The sequence below is a fragment of the Mauremys mutica genome, chromosome 11 (assembly GCF_020497125.1).
Source record: "Mauremys mutica isolate MM-2020 ecotype Southern chromosome 11, ASM2049712v1, whole genome shotgun sequence".
Classification (NCBI taxonomy): Eukaryota; Metazoa; Chordata; order Testudines; family Geoemydidae; genus Mauremys; species Mauremys mutica.
Genome location: NC_059082.1, coordinates 37,294,338 through 37,307,853, shown reverse-complemented (window position 1 = coordinate 37,307,853; position 13,516 = coordinate 37,294,338). Strand labels below are relative to the sequence as shown.

The following is a 13,516-nucleotide window of genomic DNA, read 5'->3' as shown; positions in this document are numbered from 1 at the left end:
CATCAGGACTTGGCTGAGACATTCAATCTGGTGGCACTGATGACTCGACTCCAATTCCAGGCCAGGCCTCCAGAGCTGAAGGGACACGTGTATTGACTGTGGCTACCCCTGGGCTCCTCTAGTAAGGGAGGAAATGCGGAAGCCCCCCGAGTTCAGGCAGCCCCGGTAAGTGTGACTCGCCCAGGAGAACTCCCCGCAGGGGCGGAGGGCGCCAGGGCGCAGCTGGGGAGCACAACCGCGGCCCGCTGTGGCAAGGAGCAGCGGGGAGGGCGCGGCAGAGCCACCTGCCGCCCCCGCCAGAGGACGGTGCTGAGTGGAAGTGGGTGGGCGCGATCTCTGTGCAGCCGGGCTGGCCGAGGCGCCTTGGCACCGCCTCTCAGCGGCGGGATTTGTCCCCGAGCCTCGGAGAGCGCCCCGCGGCCAACGGCTCCGTTCCCGCCTCTCCCCCCGGGGGCTGGGGCGCAGCTCGCCAAGGCGGCAGCCTCTGATGTCATGCGGGGAGTGTGAGGCGGCTGCGGGCTGCGCGTGGAGCGGGCAGCGGGAGCCAGAGCGAGCCCAGGCGAGGGACGCGTGAGGAGCGCTGCGGAGATCGGCTGCGGCTGGACGGCCCCCGGCACCCGAGCCAGCGGGCGGCGGGCACCTGGCGCTCGGGGAGGGGATGAGCTCGCCCAGGCGGCCGCGGGAGCGCTCCAGCCGGAGCGCCGGGAAGGAGCAGTAGGGCGCGTCTCCCCGCCCTGCCCGGGGAGCGCAGAGCCAGACCGCGGCGCTGCGAGCTCGCCCCAGCCCCGGGGCCCTCGGATCCGGGCGCGTCTGTCCGCTGCTGCCCAGCGGGCACTGCCAGGGGCAGGGCTGCCGCGAGCTGCCCCTTCCAGCCGGGGCTCCGTGATCCCCCAGCCCGGCTCTTCGGCGGAGACTCCCGGAGCGTCTCGAGGCGGAGACCGAGCCAGGAGCTACTGACCCGCGGGGCGCACCTGCTCCTGGGGGCCGGTCCCCGGGGCCAGAGCGAGCGGGGATCCTGGCAGGGCAGCCGGGCACCGCGGGTGAGTCTCTGGGCAGCAGGGAGCTGGCAGGCCGGGGATGGGGCTACCTGGCGTGATTGCTTGGCTGGTGCGGGTCTGACTCCCAGCCAGGGAGGGATGTGTGAGTGTGTGTTTGTGTGCCACGCGCGGGAGAGGACTGGGAGATTTGGAGAGACAGAGGTTGTAAGCTCCTTGTAGTCCTAAGCAGCGGGAGTGCATCTCAATTTGCTCGCTGTTGTGGTGGGTTTGTGGAAGGAGGGTGTGTGTGTGTGTGTAAACACATAGCTGAGGAGCAGAATTGGCTGCTTAGTCTCTGGTTCCTGTGACAGCACAACCAAAGGCAGCAGGCAAAACAACTATTGCTAGGTCCGTGGAGAGAGGTGGCTCTCCTTAAAGCCACACTGGTTTCCTTTCTTTCCTAGTCCTGCTAGCCTTCTCCTTAACCATCTCCTGGCTGGATACAGCTGGGATTCTGGTAATGCTGCAGAGCATCAAAGGCCTGGCTTGAATTATTTTAACTTTCACCTGCATGGGCAGCAGTTACTTAGGATAAGTAAAGGTCTGCCGGTGGGGAGTGAGACAGAGTTCATGCATGGGCATGTCCCATCAGACTAGCTGAGACCCCAAGCAAATCCACAGCTTCAGGCTTGTGGCATGGGCTGAGGAATATTATTGTTCTGTGACAGCTAGGCATTCGCAGCATCCTGATCCAACAGCACTGCATGGCCACGGGACAGCCTGTTGCAAGAGGCCCAAACTACAATGGTGTGGGATGCTTGCATCCAACCTTGCAAGCACTCCAGTGGACCCTGGCATTTGAGGTTTGATGCATTGGTTAACCTCAGTCCCTGCACGAAAGCTCAGTAAAGCTGTTTGGAGAGATCTCCTGCAGCTGAGAAACAGGCCAACTTCCCTCCTCTCCCCCACAGCTGGCACCCACCCCCCTGCAAAAGCCACTCTTTCTCCTGCCCCACAAACCCAGTTTTGGTTTGGGTCCAGTTTCAAGGTGACCTGGGCCAGCTGACGGTGGTGGGTTGCTATTTGGAATGGTATCACTGCAGGAACAGGTGAAATAGGGTGGTTTGGCTACAGTTTGGCTTTGAATCTCAATGGCTTTGAATTCTCAAAGGAACACATGGACTGAAAGCAAAGGCACGATGGTTACGATGGTAGCCCCTACTGAGATCAGTGACCTGCCTTGTGCCAGGCACTACACTCACAGAGGAAGAGAGAGGCCCTGCCCCAGGGAGCTCACAGTGGGGGAATACTATCCTTCCTATTTTACAGCTGGGGATCTGAGGGGACTGAGTGATTTACTCAGGGTTATAGAGAGTGTCTGTGGTGGAGGTAGGAACTAAATCCAGAACTCCTGGCACCTTAAGCAGGAGGCGATCTTTCCTCCTATGGAAACCCATCCAAAAGAAGTCATCCATACTCTCTTGTTTTGACCAGCACAGCATCTCCCGTCTTTGCCTCATGGGACCAAATTGCAAAGGAAGCTTCTCAATTACCCTGTTGAGAAACTGTGTTCTTTCCTCCTTTTGCTCAAGAGTCATGGAGTCTATATGTGAGTAGGGTACCAATGCAATGACACAATTGCTCTTCCTCTCTTATCAGCTGTGCTATGGGTACATTACCCTCAGGTACATTACCCTCAGGTGTCTGCTCAGGATAAATCCACCAGGACAAAGATCTTGATAGGTGCAAAATGACAGATAATTTTCATGCACAGAGTTGAAAACAGTTAACTGTCTCCATAGGTGATGTGCATGAAGGATTCATACTAGATTACAGAAAATCCGTGATTCGGACAGATCCAAAATTCACCAGTAGACTTGTGTTGGGCAAAAGGGCTGGCGGGAGTTGCCTATTTTGCATAGGTCATTTGCTTTGTTATGAAGGGAAGTAGGCACTGAAGATGGGTTATTCCATCCCCACTGTCCTTGTCCCTTCTCCCGAGTTGCATGTTAAAGGCTAAAGGCTTCATATAGTGTAATTCCTAGGCTGAGGGCTTTGGAATTTGATGGATCACCTTTCAACAGGGATCTATGTGCAGGAACTCTGTTCTGGGTAGGGATGTAGGAGCAGAACCTTACACCCATGCCCTCTCTCTAGATGGCTTGGCATTTCCAAGTGCATAGCTTCCTAGACACTCCCTTTTGCTGGATCATCTGGGTTGCTGAGGAATGGAACTGGATCCTGAGAGAGTTTTGGCCATGCTGTCGTTACAGAGGCTGCATTTTGCAGGACACACTGGTCCGATAGTTATGTGCAGTAACAGGGTGTTCTGGAGACATCTTCCAGAGACTCTTTGGTGAATGGGCCGTACTGTCTGTTCAGTAGCTCTCTTTCCCTGCATTTTTCATGTAATCTGCTCCCTAGGTAGAAGCTGCATAAATTTAGGCTCACACCCCGACTACTGAAAGATCCTCTCCATTCCAGTAGCTGCAGATGAGGAACTCTGGGCTCATAAAGGGCCCTCCAGCTCAGCTGAGAACGTAGGATTGGAGCACACACATCTGTCTCCTCTCCTCTGTGTCCCAGCTGCAGCATATTCATTCAACTCCAGGGTCTGATGCCGATCAGATATTGGAAGCATCCCCCGGTGAGCTACTCTCCAACTTTGGGATCCCAAGGTGGTTATCCAGTTACAGTAAAATTAGGTCTCTCTGCAGCCTGTGCCCATCATGAGTTTGTCTGGGGGCAACTTAATGAAAAGGAGAAAACTTTGTTTATTGCTCATCCAGATGTGCCATACATTGCTCTGTATTTTTATTCACAGGCCTTCCCTGGCAGCGAAGGGAATAGATGATTTAAAGAGACAGTATCTGATTCTATTCCTGCTGGCTTTTAGGAGCTGAGTGCAAACAAGCTGGGTCTGGTGTCACAATAGATAGAAACTAGAGGGGAGGGAAGGGTTAGTTATGATCTCTGCTTTAGGATCTGGGAGATGGAAGGGTCTGAAAGAGGGCCCTAAAGGTAACAGGCTAGTGCTTTTCTACTGCGATAAGTTTCTTTCCTGGCTGGTACCTGCCCAAGAGGCCCTTGTGTGGGTCCCTCCCAGGGGAAACCTGAATGGGTATATTTATTTAAAAATACATACATGAGGCTCCTATTCTAAGTGGGCCCAATGAGTTTTCACCAAAGAGGCAGGATTCCGACTGGGCTAGTATATCAGAGCATGGAGATCCTGCACAAAGGCTCCCCTGCAAGCTGTGGGAGGGGCTTCCTAGGTGGTGATATGTACAACGGTGCATAGGGGATGGATGGCTGTACTGGCAGCATGGCTAGTGGAAGTGCACAGCACATAGATCCATGAGGACTAGACCCCATCTTGGGTGGAAGCAGTGAGCTGCGTCTATTTATCCCCCCCGTGTCCTGCTGTGTGGCCCAACTACAGGAGTTAAACAGCCCTGAAACACAAGTTGTGAGTGAGGATTGTTTCCTTCATCCACATGATCTCCTGGCATGTTTCTCTCAGAACACAGGCCCAGGGTCAGAGGAATGACCGGGCTCATCTCACAGACCCTCAGAACTTGATGAGGTTCTCCCATCACCAAGTCACACTAAAACAGCACTGTTACTTTTTGGAATGTATGACACCTGACTCTCCATGGAACTGTGGTGGAGAATTTCTAAAGGTTTGTGGCCTGTTCCAGTGCCTGTTGATGACAATGGAAAGACTCCCTGGAGTCCAACGGGCATTGGGCCAAGATCTTTCCTTGGAGAGGCCTCCAGAAAGTTTGGATTATCATCTAAAACTTGGATAAACTTTTCTGAGGCTCCCCCTACCAAAAGCTTCTCACCGGCCCCATTCCTCCCTCTTTGCTTTTGGCCCCGGATACTCTCTTACATAAGAACATAAAAACAGCCATACTGGGTCAGACCAAAGGTCCATCTAGCCCAGTATCCTGTCTTCTGACAGTGGCTAATGCCAGGTGCTTCAGAGGGAATGAACAGAACAGGTAATCATCAAGTGATCCATTCTCTGTCACCCATTCCCAGCTTCTGACAAACAAAGGCTAGGGCAGGGTTTCTCAAACAGGGGTCGCCGCTTGTATAGGGAAAGCCCCAGGTGGGCCAGGCCGGTGTGTTTACCTGCCCTGTCCGCAGGTCCGGCTGATTGCGGCTCCCACTGGCCGCTTCCAGCAGCTCCTGGGGGCCCGGAGCAACAATCTGCAGCCAGTGGGAGCCGCGATCGGCCAGACGTGCAGACGGGGCAGGTAAACACCCTGGCCCGGCCCACCAGGGTCTTTCCCTACACAAGTGGTGACCCCTGTTTGAGAAACCCTGGGCTAGGGAAACCATACCTGTCCATCCTGGCTAATAGCCATTGATGGACCTATCCTCCATGAACTTATCTAGTTCTTTTTTGAACCCTGTTATAGTCTTGGCCTTCACAAGAAAGAGTTCCACAGACTGACAGTGCATTATGTGAAGAAATACTTCCTTTTGTTTGTTTTAAACCTGCTGCCTATTAATTTCATTAGGTGACACCTAGCTCTTGTGTTATGAGAAGGAGTAAATAACACTTCCTTATTTACTTACTCCACAACAGTCATGATTTTATAGACCTCCGTCATATCCCCCTTAGTTGTCTCTTTTCCAAGCTGAAAAGCCCCCAGTCTTATTAACCTCTCCTCATACGGAAGCCGTTCCATACCCCTAATCATTTTTGTTGCCCTTCTCTTAACTTTTTCCAATTCCAATATATATATTTTTGAGATGGGGCAGCCACATCTACATGCAGTATTCAAGATGTGGGTTTGCCATGGATTTACATAGAGGCAATATGATATTTTCTATCTTTTTATCTATTCCTTTCCTAATGATTCCCAACATTCGTGAGTGGTAACAGCTAATTTAGACCCCATAATTTTGCAGTTCAGAACAAGTTTTCTATACAGATGGAGTAAAACTGAAATTGAATTGATATGACATTCTCCTAATTTGACCTAATAAAATATACAATAGAGCTCTCTGTTTTAATAGGACAATCCCATGAACACGGTATCTGCATAGGCGGCAGGTTTGTATAATTTTTGGGGGGCCCAAAATGGTGGTGCCCCCCCCGCTCCTGCCCTGTAAGCCGATATAAAATGAAGCTACAACGCGTCAGTGCCACAAGATTACAAGGGTCAATTAAAAGTGGAAAGTCAGAAGCAGCACTTGCCTACTTCAATATACAGTATTATATTTTGTTGCACCTGTTGTGATGAATTGGGAATGTTCTTAATATTTTCTCTGAATACTGTGTGGGTGCCTCAGTTTTCCCTGCAAGATGCCAACTGAAGGTGTTGGGGACAAAGAGATCAGGTGGCCTCCCTGTCCGGAAGAGACACAGAGGCCAGAGGAGTGTCAGTTTTGAGCTGGCTGGGGAAATGGGGAGAGAACCAGAACTTGATTCTGGGCTCCCCACCCTCCAAGATGAACCTGACAGAGGGGTTCTGTTTTCTGTACCAACAAGCTCTGTTTAAACTGTGTTCCCGTCATCTAATAAACATTCTGTTTTACTGTCTGGCTGAGAGTCACATCTGACTGCGGAGTTGGGATGCAGGGACCTCTGGTTGCCCCAGGACCAGCCTGGGCAGACTCGCTGTGGAAAGTGCATCATGTGGAAGGGCATGCTGAATGCTCTGAGGTCAGACCCAGGAAGGTGTAAGCTTCTTGCCCTGGAGACAGTATGCTCCAAGAGAGGAGGCTCCCCGAGAGTCCTGACTGGCTTTGTATGGAGTTGTTCCAAAGCATCCCAGCATCCCCTTCCACACCGTGCACTTCCCAGAAGTCCGCACAGGCACTGACACTCCCTCCTCCGGCCTTTGTCTCTTTTCCAGGCGTTAGGAGGCCACCCAATCTCTCTGTTCTCCAACACCTTCAGTTGGCACCTTGCAGGGGAAACTGATTTGGGAGAAATGAAGTAAAAGCTGCCCAAACCGAGCTTGAGCACTCCTGAATTTTGAGGTGTTCAAATCTGGAAGGCAGGTGCTGGGGGTGGGAGAGGGCTGTGGGCTCCATGGGGGAGCATGGCAGCAACTGTCTGGAGCTGCACGGAGCCAGACACGCTGGTCTGAGTGGCACAGTAAGCGGTTTGGGGGTTGGAGAATAGGTACGGGGTTCCGGGGGGCAGTCAAGGGACAAGGAGCAGGGGGGGTTGGATGGGGCAGAGGTTCGGAGGGGCAGTCAGGGGACAGGCAGCAATTGGATAGGCATGGGAGTCCAGGAGGTTTATCAGGGGACAGGTAGGAGGGTCCTGGGGGGAAATTGGGTGGGGTCTCAGGAGGGGGCAGTTGGGGACAAGGAGAAGGGAGGCTTAGATAGGGGCTGAGGTCCCAAGGGGCAGTTAGGGGCAGGGGTCTCGGGAGGGGGTAATCGGGGGACAAGGACCAGTGGTGCTTAGATAGGGGGTGGGGGTCCTGGGGGGCAGTTGGGGCAGGGATCTGGGGAGGGGGCAATCAGTGGCCAGGGGCTAGGATTCAAAGGGCTCTGGGCTGCTGGCAGCCGTGGGGAGCCCAGAGCCCTTTAAATCCCAGCCGCGGCCGGGAGTCAGAGGGCTCTGGGCTGCCTGCAACCGCGGGGAGCCCAGAGCCTTTTAAATCCCAGCCACGGCCGGGAATCAGAGGGCTCTGGGCTGCCTGCAGCCGCGGGGAGCCCAGAGCCCTTTAAATCTCAGCCGCGGCCGGGAGTCAGAGGGCTCTGGGCTGCCTGCAACCGCGGGGAGCCCAGAGCCTTTTAAATCCCAGCCACGGCCGGGAATCAGAGGGCTCTGGGCTGCCTGCAGCCGCGGGGAGCCCAGAGCCCTTTAAATCTCAGCCGCGGCCGGGAGTCAGAGGGCTCTGGGCTGCCTGCAACCGCGGGGAGCCCAGAGCCTTTTAAATCCCAGCCGCGGCCAGGAATCAGAGGTCTCTGCGCTGCCCGCTGCGGCGGGGAGCCCAGAGCCCTTTAAATCTCAGCCGCGGCCCGGAGTCAGAGGGCTCTGCGCTGCCCGCTGCGGCGGGGAGCCCAGAGCCCTTTAAATCTCAGCCGCGGCCCGGAGTCAGAGGGCTCTGCGCTGCCCGCTGCGGCGGGGAGCCCAGAGCCCTTTACATCTCAGCCGCACTAATGTTTTGAAATTGCTGGGTTTTGAAATTGCTTGTGATGTGAATTTATTTTGATTTGATTTATATTCCAAATAAAAAAGCACCTGCCAATGAGCTTTGGATCGGGCCATAAGGGCTTTTGACAAAAATTACAACTTCAGGCCTTAAAATATCTGCAAATCCAATAGCTTATCCTCATCCCTTGCGGGCAAAGTTAATCAACCACTGGCTTAATAAATCACAAAATAAGCTATTTGCACCACTGAATAAGAACTGAGGGCCAGATCCTCAGCTGGTGCAAATCAGTGTGGCTCTGCTGAGGTCAGCATTGCTATGCTGATTTATGATGTGGGCACTGGATAGTGTTTGCAGTTCAGAATTGCTGGGAAGTGTCAGTGTTTGTGACTCTGGGGGTTCTGTAAACCAGTCCCAGCCTGCTTTGACATTGGCATGACAATCAGAAATGCCACCTGCATTCTCTATGCATTAAATGTTTGCTTAAATATTAGTAAAGGCATTCCTCTGGCTGTTAAAGCAGTATTGACATTGGACTCTCAGGTGGCCAGAAGGAAAGAAACGTGACATCCAAATGCTCAGAAATGCTAGTCAGAGCTGTGCTGAGCTTGCCCTTTGATTTTGCATTCCCTATTCTAAGGCACATTTAAAACGTGTGAACTTCAAAGCCCTCCTTATTTTTAATAACATTGCAATACGTGGCTCAGGAAGCAAAAAGGGTCTCAGTGAGGCACTTGATTCTGCTCCAGATTGGACCTACGGAGTGGAATGATTAAATAAGCACCTTTTATCAGACCAGAATGTGATTGGCTGTGAGAGATATTAAAGGGTTACACTGAGTGAATTCATTAGCGTGGCTGTGGCACAGTGGCAGAGTGAAGTGCGGAACTGAATGGATTAGTTGATCCAGGCCACCACAATTGTCATAGGGCCCCCAGTCTTATACCTTACCCCTACCTCAGGAACGCACGACTGGGCTTCACCGTTTTTGGTAGAACTGCAGCATGGTTAGCCTTGATCCAGGACTGCCTGGCTCTTGACAGAGACCAGCACTGTAACAGTCAACAAAGTATTAGTCTTCCTGCCATCCTCTTGCCTTATACACCCACCTCCATCATTTTCCACCAGTGCTGGCCTCATGTAGCTCTAGAGGAAGAGTGAGAATCATAACTCTGTTTTTCTCTCTCTGTCTCCCAATCCCCCCTCCCCAGAAAAGAGCTACTGACCCTTTGGTGCTATCAGGGCTAAAGGGACAGAGGAGGGAGCTGAGTTTCCATTTAGCTGAAGAACAGCAAGGCAAAGTGTTACTCTCTAGAGATGGACCTGAGGCCCCCTGATCCACGGACCTCAGAGAATTGGGGGTGTTCTGAACCCAATCCCTGATCCAGATCTGACTTCACGAGATGGCCTCGGACGGTTGGAATCTGGGTCCCAGTTCTGAGGCCCGAGACCTTCCCCAGTAATAACAAGAAGTGAGTTGTTTGCAGTGCAGGAAGAACGAGAGGGGAAAGGTGGCAGTGGGGTGGGGCCATGTTCTGAGGGCGAAGGAGATCATGGGGCTCAGAGAGGCAAAGGGAGGCGGGAATGGAGAAGCATCAGGGCTGATGAAGGAAAGGCAAGAGAGGAAGGTCTAGGGTTTGTTATGCCAGATCACTCCCCTGCTCCATCATGTCTGATAGCCTGCTGCTGAGCAGTGGCCAGTGCTAGCTGGTGCTTTGGGGGAATGGAGGAGATTTACTGGACAGCAGGAAGGGGAGGAAGCAGACCAAGCTGGCATATTAGCATCAGTAGCAAAGGACACCTTCGGGAAGTCACTGCCAGCCTCCTCAGCTGCGGCTGACCATATGCAGACCATATGTTTGTGAGAGGGGGTGGAGTGGTGGAGATGCCTCCAATCTGTAAGCCTATTCTTGGAGACGGGCAGGCATCTGCTGTTCACATCCTCACTTCTGCCAAGCTGGAACCAGGCCGAGCTGGGACAGACAGCAAAGGGGGCCTTTCTCATGTCAGCCTGGGTCGGGTCATGGAAGGGAGAGCCCCCTGCAGGTGGTCTGAATATATCTGCCCTGTTTCCAAGAAGGCATTGCTAATGGGTAGAACGCTGGATCCTGATGCCGGGAGGATGCTGGATCCTGAATCTGGATCCCGATGCCAGGAGGACACTAGTGTCACTCAATTGTGGGGCAAGGCCTGATCCTCAAAGGTGTTCAGGTGCCTAACTCCCATGGGAGTTAGGCACCTGAACGCCTTTGAGGACCTGGGCCTAACTCCAGTAACCGCAATGGCATCTGTAACTGGGGGCTCTGCTCCTTTAAGGGCCAAAGGACCTGGGGCCAGGCAGCCCTGTTTGATTAACAGACTCAATTGGGAAGAGGTCAGGTAGTCCCTATTCCGGATGGAAGCTCATCTGGAAGAAAGCTGCAGGAAGCAAGTGGAGCAGAGGAAGAGATGCAAAGGGAAAGGCCCCATATCCTGCTTTGGCTCGGGGCAGGGGCGGCTCTAGACATTTCGCCGCCCCAAGCAGGGTGGCATGCCGCGGGAGGCACTCTGCCGGTTGCTGGTCCACCGGAGCCGCCTGCCACCCTCCCGGCGACCGGCAGAGCGCCCCCTGCGGCATGCCGCCCCAAGCACGCGCTTGGCGTGCTGAGGTCTGGAGCCGCCCCTGCCTCGGGGAATAGTGAGTTTGTGGTTGAATAATACACTGAGCCCTGAGAAAAATCATCCAGGCTCAGGGAATGGTGTCAGCCCCTGCTGGGCTGGGGGGCCAGGCCTGCAGTCCTACAGAGTCACTCCTGAGGAATGCTTGTGTGGGATCAGAATCAGGCCCAATTGGGCTAAGCTCAGCCCTGCTCTGACAGGGTCACAGGAGGCTGCTAGTCACATGCAGGGTTGTATTTGAATCTAAGCAGAGTAAAATGCTCATTTAAAGTAGGTAGGGGCCTACACTACAACACCTGGATCTCAAACTCCCTGAAGTCTGCAGGGTGTCTTTGGATCTAACACTTTGGTTTGGGCCCCATTAAAGGTCCAGGCACTACTTGTGAAATTTGCAACTTGATTTGGGTTTGAATTTTGAACTGCCCCCAGATTCATGGATCTGTGGTTTCATGCTTAACAACCAGGGCCGGCGCTTCCATTAGGCGACCCTAGGCGGTTGCCTAGGGTGCCAGGATTCGGGGGGCGGCATTTTGTGCGCTCCCCACGGGGCGCACGGGAGCTTCTGGTTCCAGTCCCGTCACGCCGCCGAAGAAGGACCTTCTGCTGACGTGCCGCAGAAAACAGCAGCAGGCAATTGAGCAGCTCAATGACTGCCGCTGTCGTCTGCGGCATTTTGGCGGAGGGTCCTTCTTCGGCAGCACGATGGGAGTGGAACTGGAAGCTCCCACGCGCTCCGTGGGGAGCGCACAAAATGCTGCCCCCCAAATTCTGCCTAGGGTGCCAGAAACTCTGGCGCTGCTCCTGCTAACAACGGCCATACTGGGTGAGACCCAGTATCCTGTCTTCTGACCGTGGCCAATTCCAGGTGCTTCAGAGGGAATGAATGGAACAGGTGATCATCAAGTGATCCATCCCCTGTTGCCCATTCTCAGCTTCTAGCAAACAGAGGCTAGGGATGCTTCAGAGCATGGTTTTGCATCCCTACCCATCCTGGCTAATAGCCATTGATGGTCCTATCCTCCATGACCTTATCTAGTGTTTTTTTTAACCCTGTTATAGTTTTGGCCTTCACAACAGCCTCTGGCAAAGCGTTCCACAAGTTGACTGTGTGTTGTGTGAAGAAATGCTTCCTTTTGTTTGGATCTAGGTGTGGTTCATCCTTCTTTTAATTTCAAGGGGTTATCCCTTAGCAGTTAATGGAAATGGGATTGTCTGAGTGACTGCCTGAACTGTGCTCCTGTAATTAATGAGCTCAGTACAATGTATGGGAGGTAGTTGTGGTGAGGAGAAAGGGAACTTGCCAGCTGAGATGTAAAGCCCTCAGATGACCATTTCTTATTAAAACATCATCCCATGGTGCTTATCACAAGCACAAGGGTGTTGGTCCCAGTCTCCTGGCGAAATTCCAGCTTGAGTAATTGCATTCTGCCTCCAGAAAACTCCTCCTGTTGTTTCCCTTGCATTCCTTTGCGTCCTCTCCCTGTGGTTTAGTAGTGATGTACACACTGGAAGTCTGCTCCTAGTAAAGTCAATGACAATGCTCCCATTGATTTCAACTGGAAACAGATCATACATTTAAACAGCTATGGTGCCCCACTGTGAAGAGGGACACTGTCTTGCATTCAGGCCTTGGAGGGAAGAGCCTTTATAAAGTGCTTGGGAATCCTTTGTGGGGAGAGGCTGTATGAGTTCCCGTCCTCCAGCAATGGGATAACTATAAATACTATATTTGTGGGGGGTGAGGTAGGGTAAGGATTCCTCCTCTTATTGATAAAAAAAATGATGCATTTGTAGATTTCATGGCTGGGGCACCATGCTGAATGCCTCTGTTGCCATCTCCTTGGCTTTATGAGCTGCCCTGACTTGGAGAGCCCTTTCTTCGCTGGGAGAAACTTCTAAATGGATATAATATTTTACAGCCCTCCCATTAAATTGTCCTGTTTCCTTCTCCATCATTGCCAATTACCAACGCGCTTGCTTGTGTCTGTGCAAACAAATGCTGGCTCGTTTGGAATGAGCTGCTGCCTCTGGTATGGCTCCTTCAGGGATGCGTTTATGGAGCCCCCTTTCTGTAGTGCAGAAGTGATTCGGAGGTCGCCAGCATTGTGTTATTCCTGCGGGTGGGTTGGAGCTAAACTCCTGCAGGCAGTTGCTTTGGGTTTGAGGCTCAGGCCCATCACTGCAGGAATGCCTTGCGCTGTGTCATGTAATTTGTGTTACCATACTGCAGGACAGTCCCCATTGTGCTAGGCACTGTATATGCACGTCATAATAGACATTCCTGCCCACTAAGCACTTGCCAGCTAAATACACAAGACAGACAAAGGACAGTGGGAGGGAAACAGAGGCACGGAGTGAAAGCGACTTACCCAAGTTCCCTCAGGAAGTCAGTGGCAGGCATAGGAACGAAACGCAGGTCTCCTAAATCCCAGTCTAGTGCTGTACCCACTAGGTCCTGCTGCCATTTCAAACACTGAGGATACAAAGATCTCAGCAGTCTCAGTTGCTATAGCTCACCTTCTCCAGCGACCCGCAGTGTCCCAGGCATGATGCTGTCATAGCCAAGTGGTGAGGCCTGGGGGTTGGTACATGTGTTCTGCTCCCTCAGTGATCGGGGGACATCAACAGAAGGGTAAAAGTTTGAGGGACACATTCCCCCTGCCCCCTCATTCTTCTCCCCAGTGCCCCCCATGGTGCAACTGGCTGCCCCTGATGCTCTTCAGTCACATTAGCTCGTCAAGCAAGCCC

The 13,516-nt window shown here is 52.9% G+C and overlaps 1 protein-coding gene across 2 annotated transcripts in view; it reads left to right on the top strand.

Moving 5' to 3' along the window:
* Positions 1-793: 793 nt before the first annotated feature.
* The window catches only part of LINGO1 (leucine rich repeat and Ig domain containing 1), a 481,986-nt gene continuing 469,263 nt past the window's right edge, over positions 794-13,516 (top strand). For both annotated transcript variants that reach the window (XM_044980007.1, XM_044980006.1), the window contains exon 1: positions 794-1,040. The gene's annotated coding sequence lies outside the window, so the exon portion shown is untranslated. The remainder of the gene's footprint in view (positions 1,041-13,516) is intronic.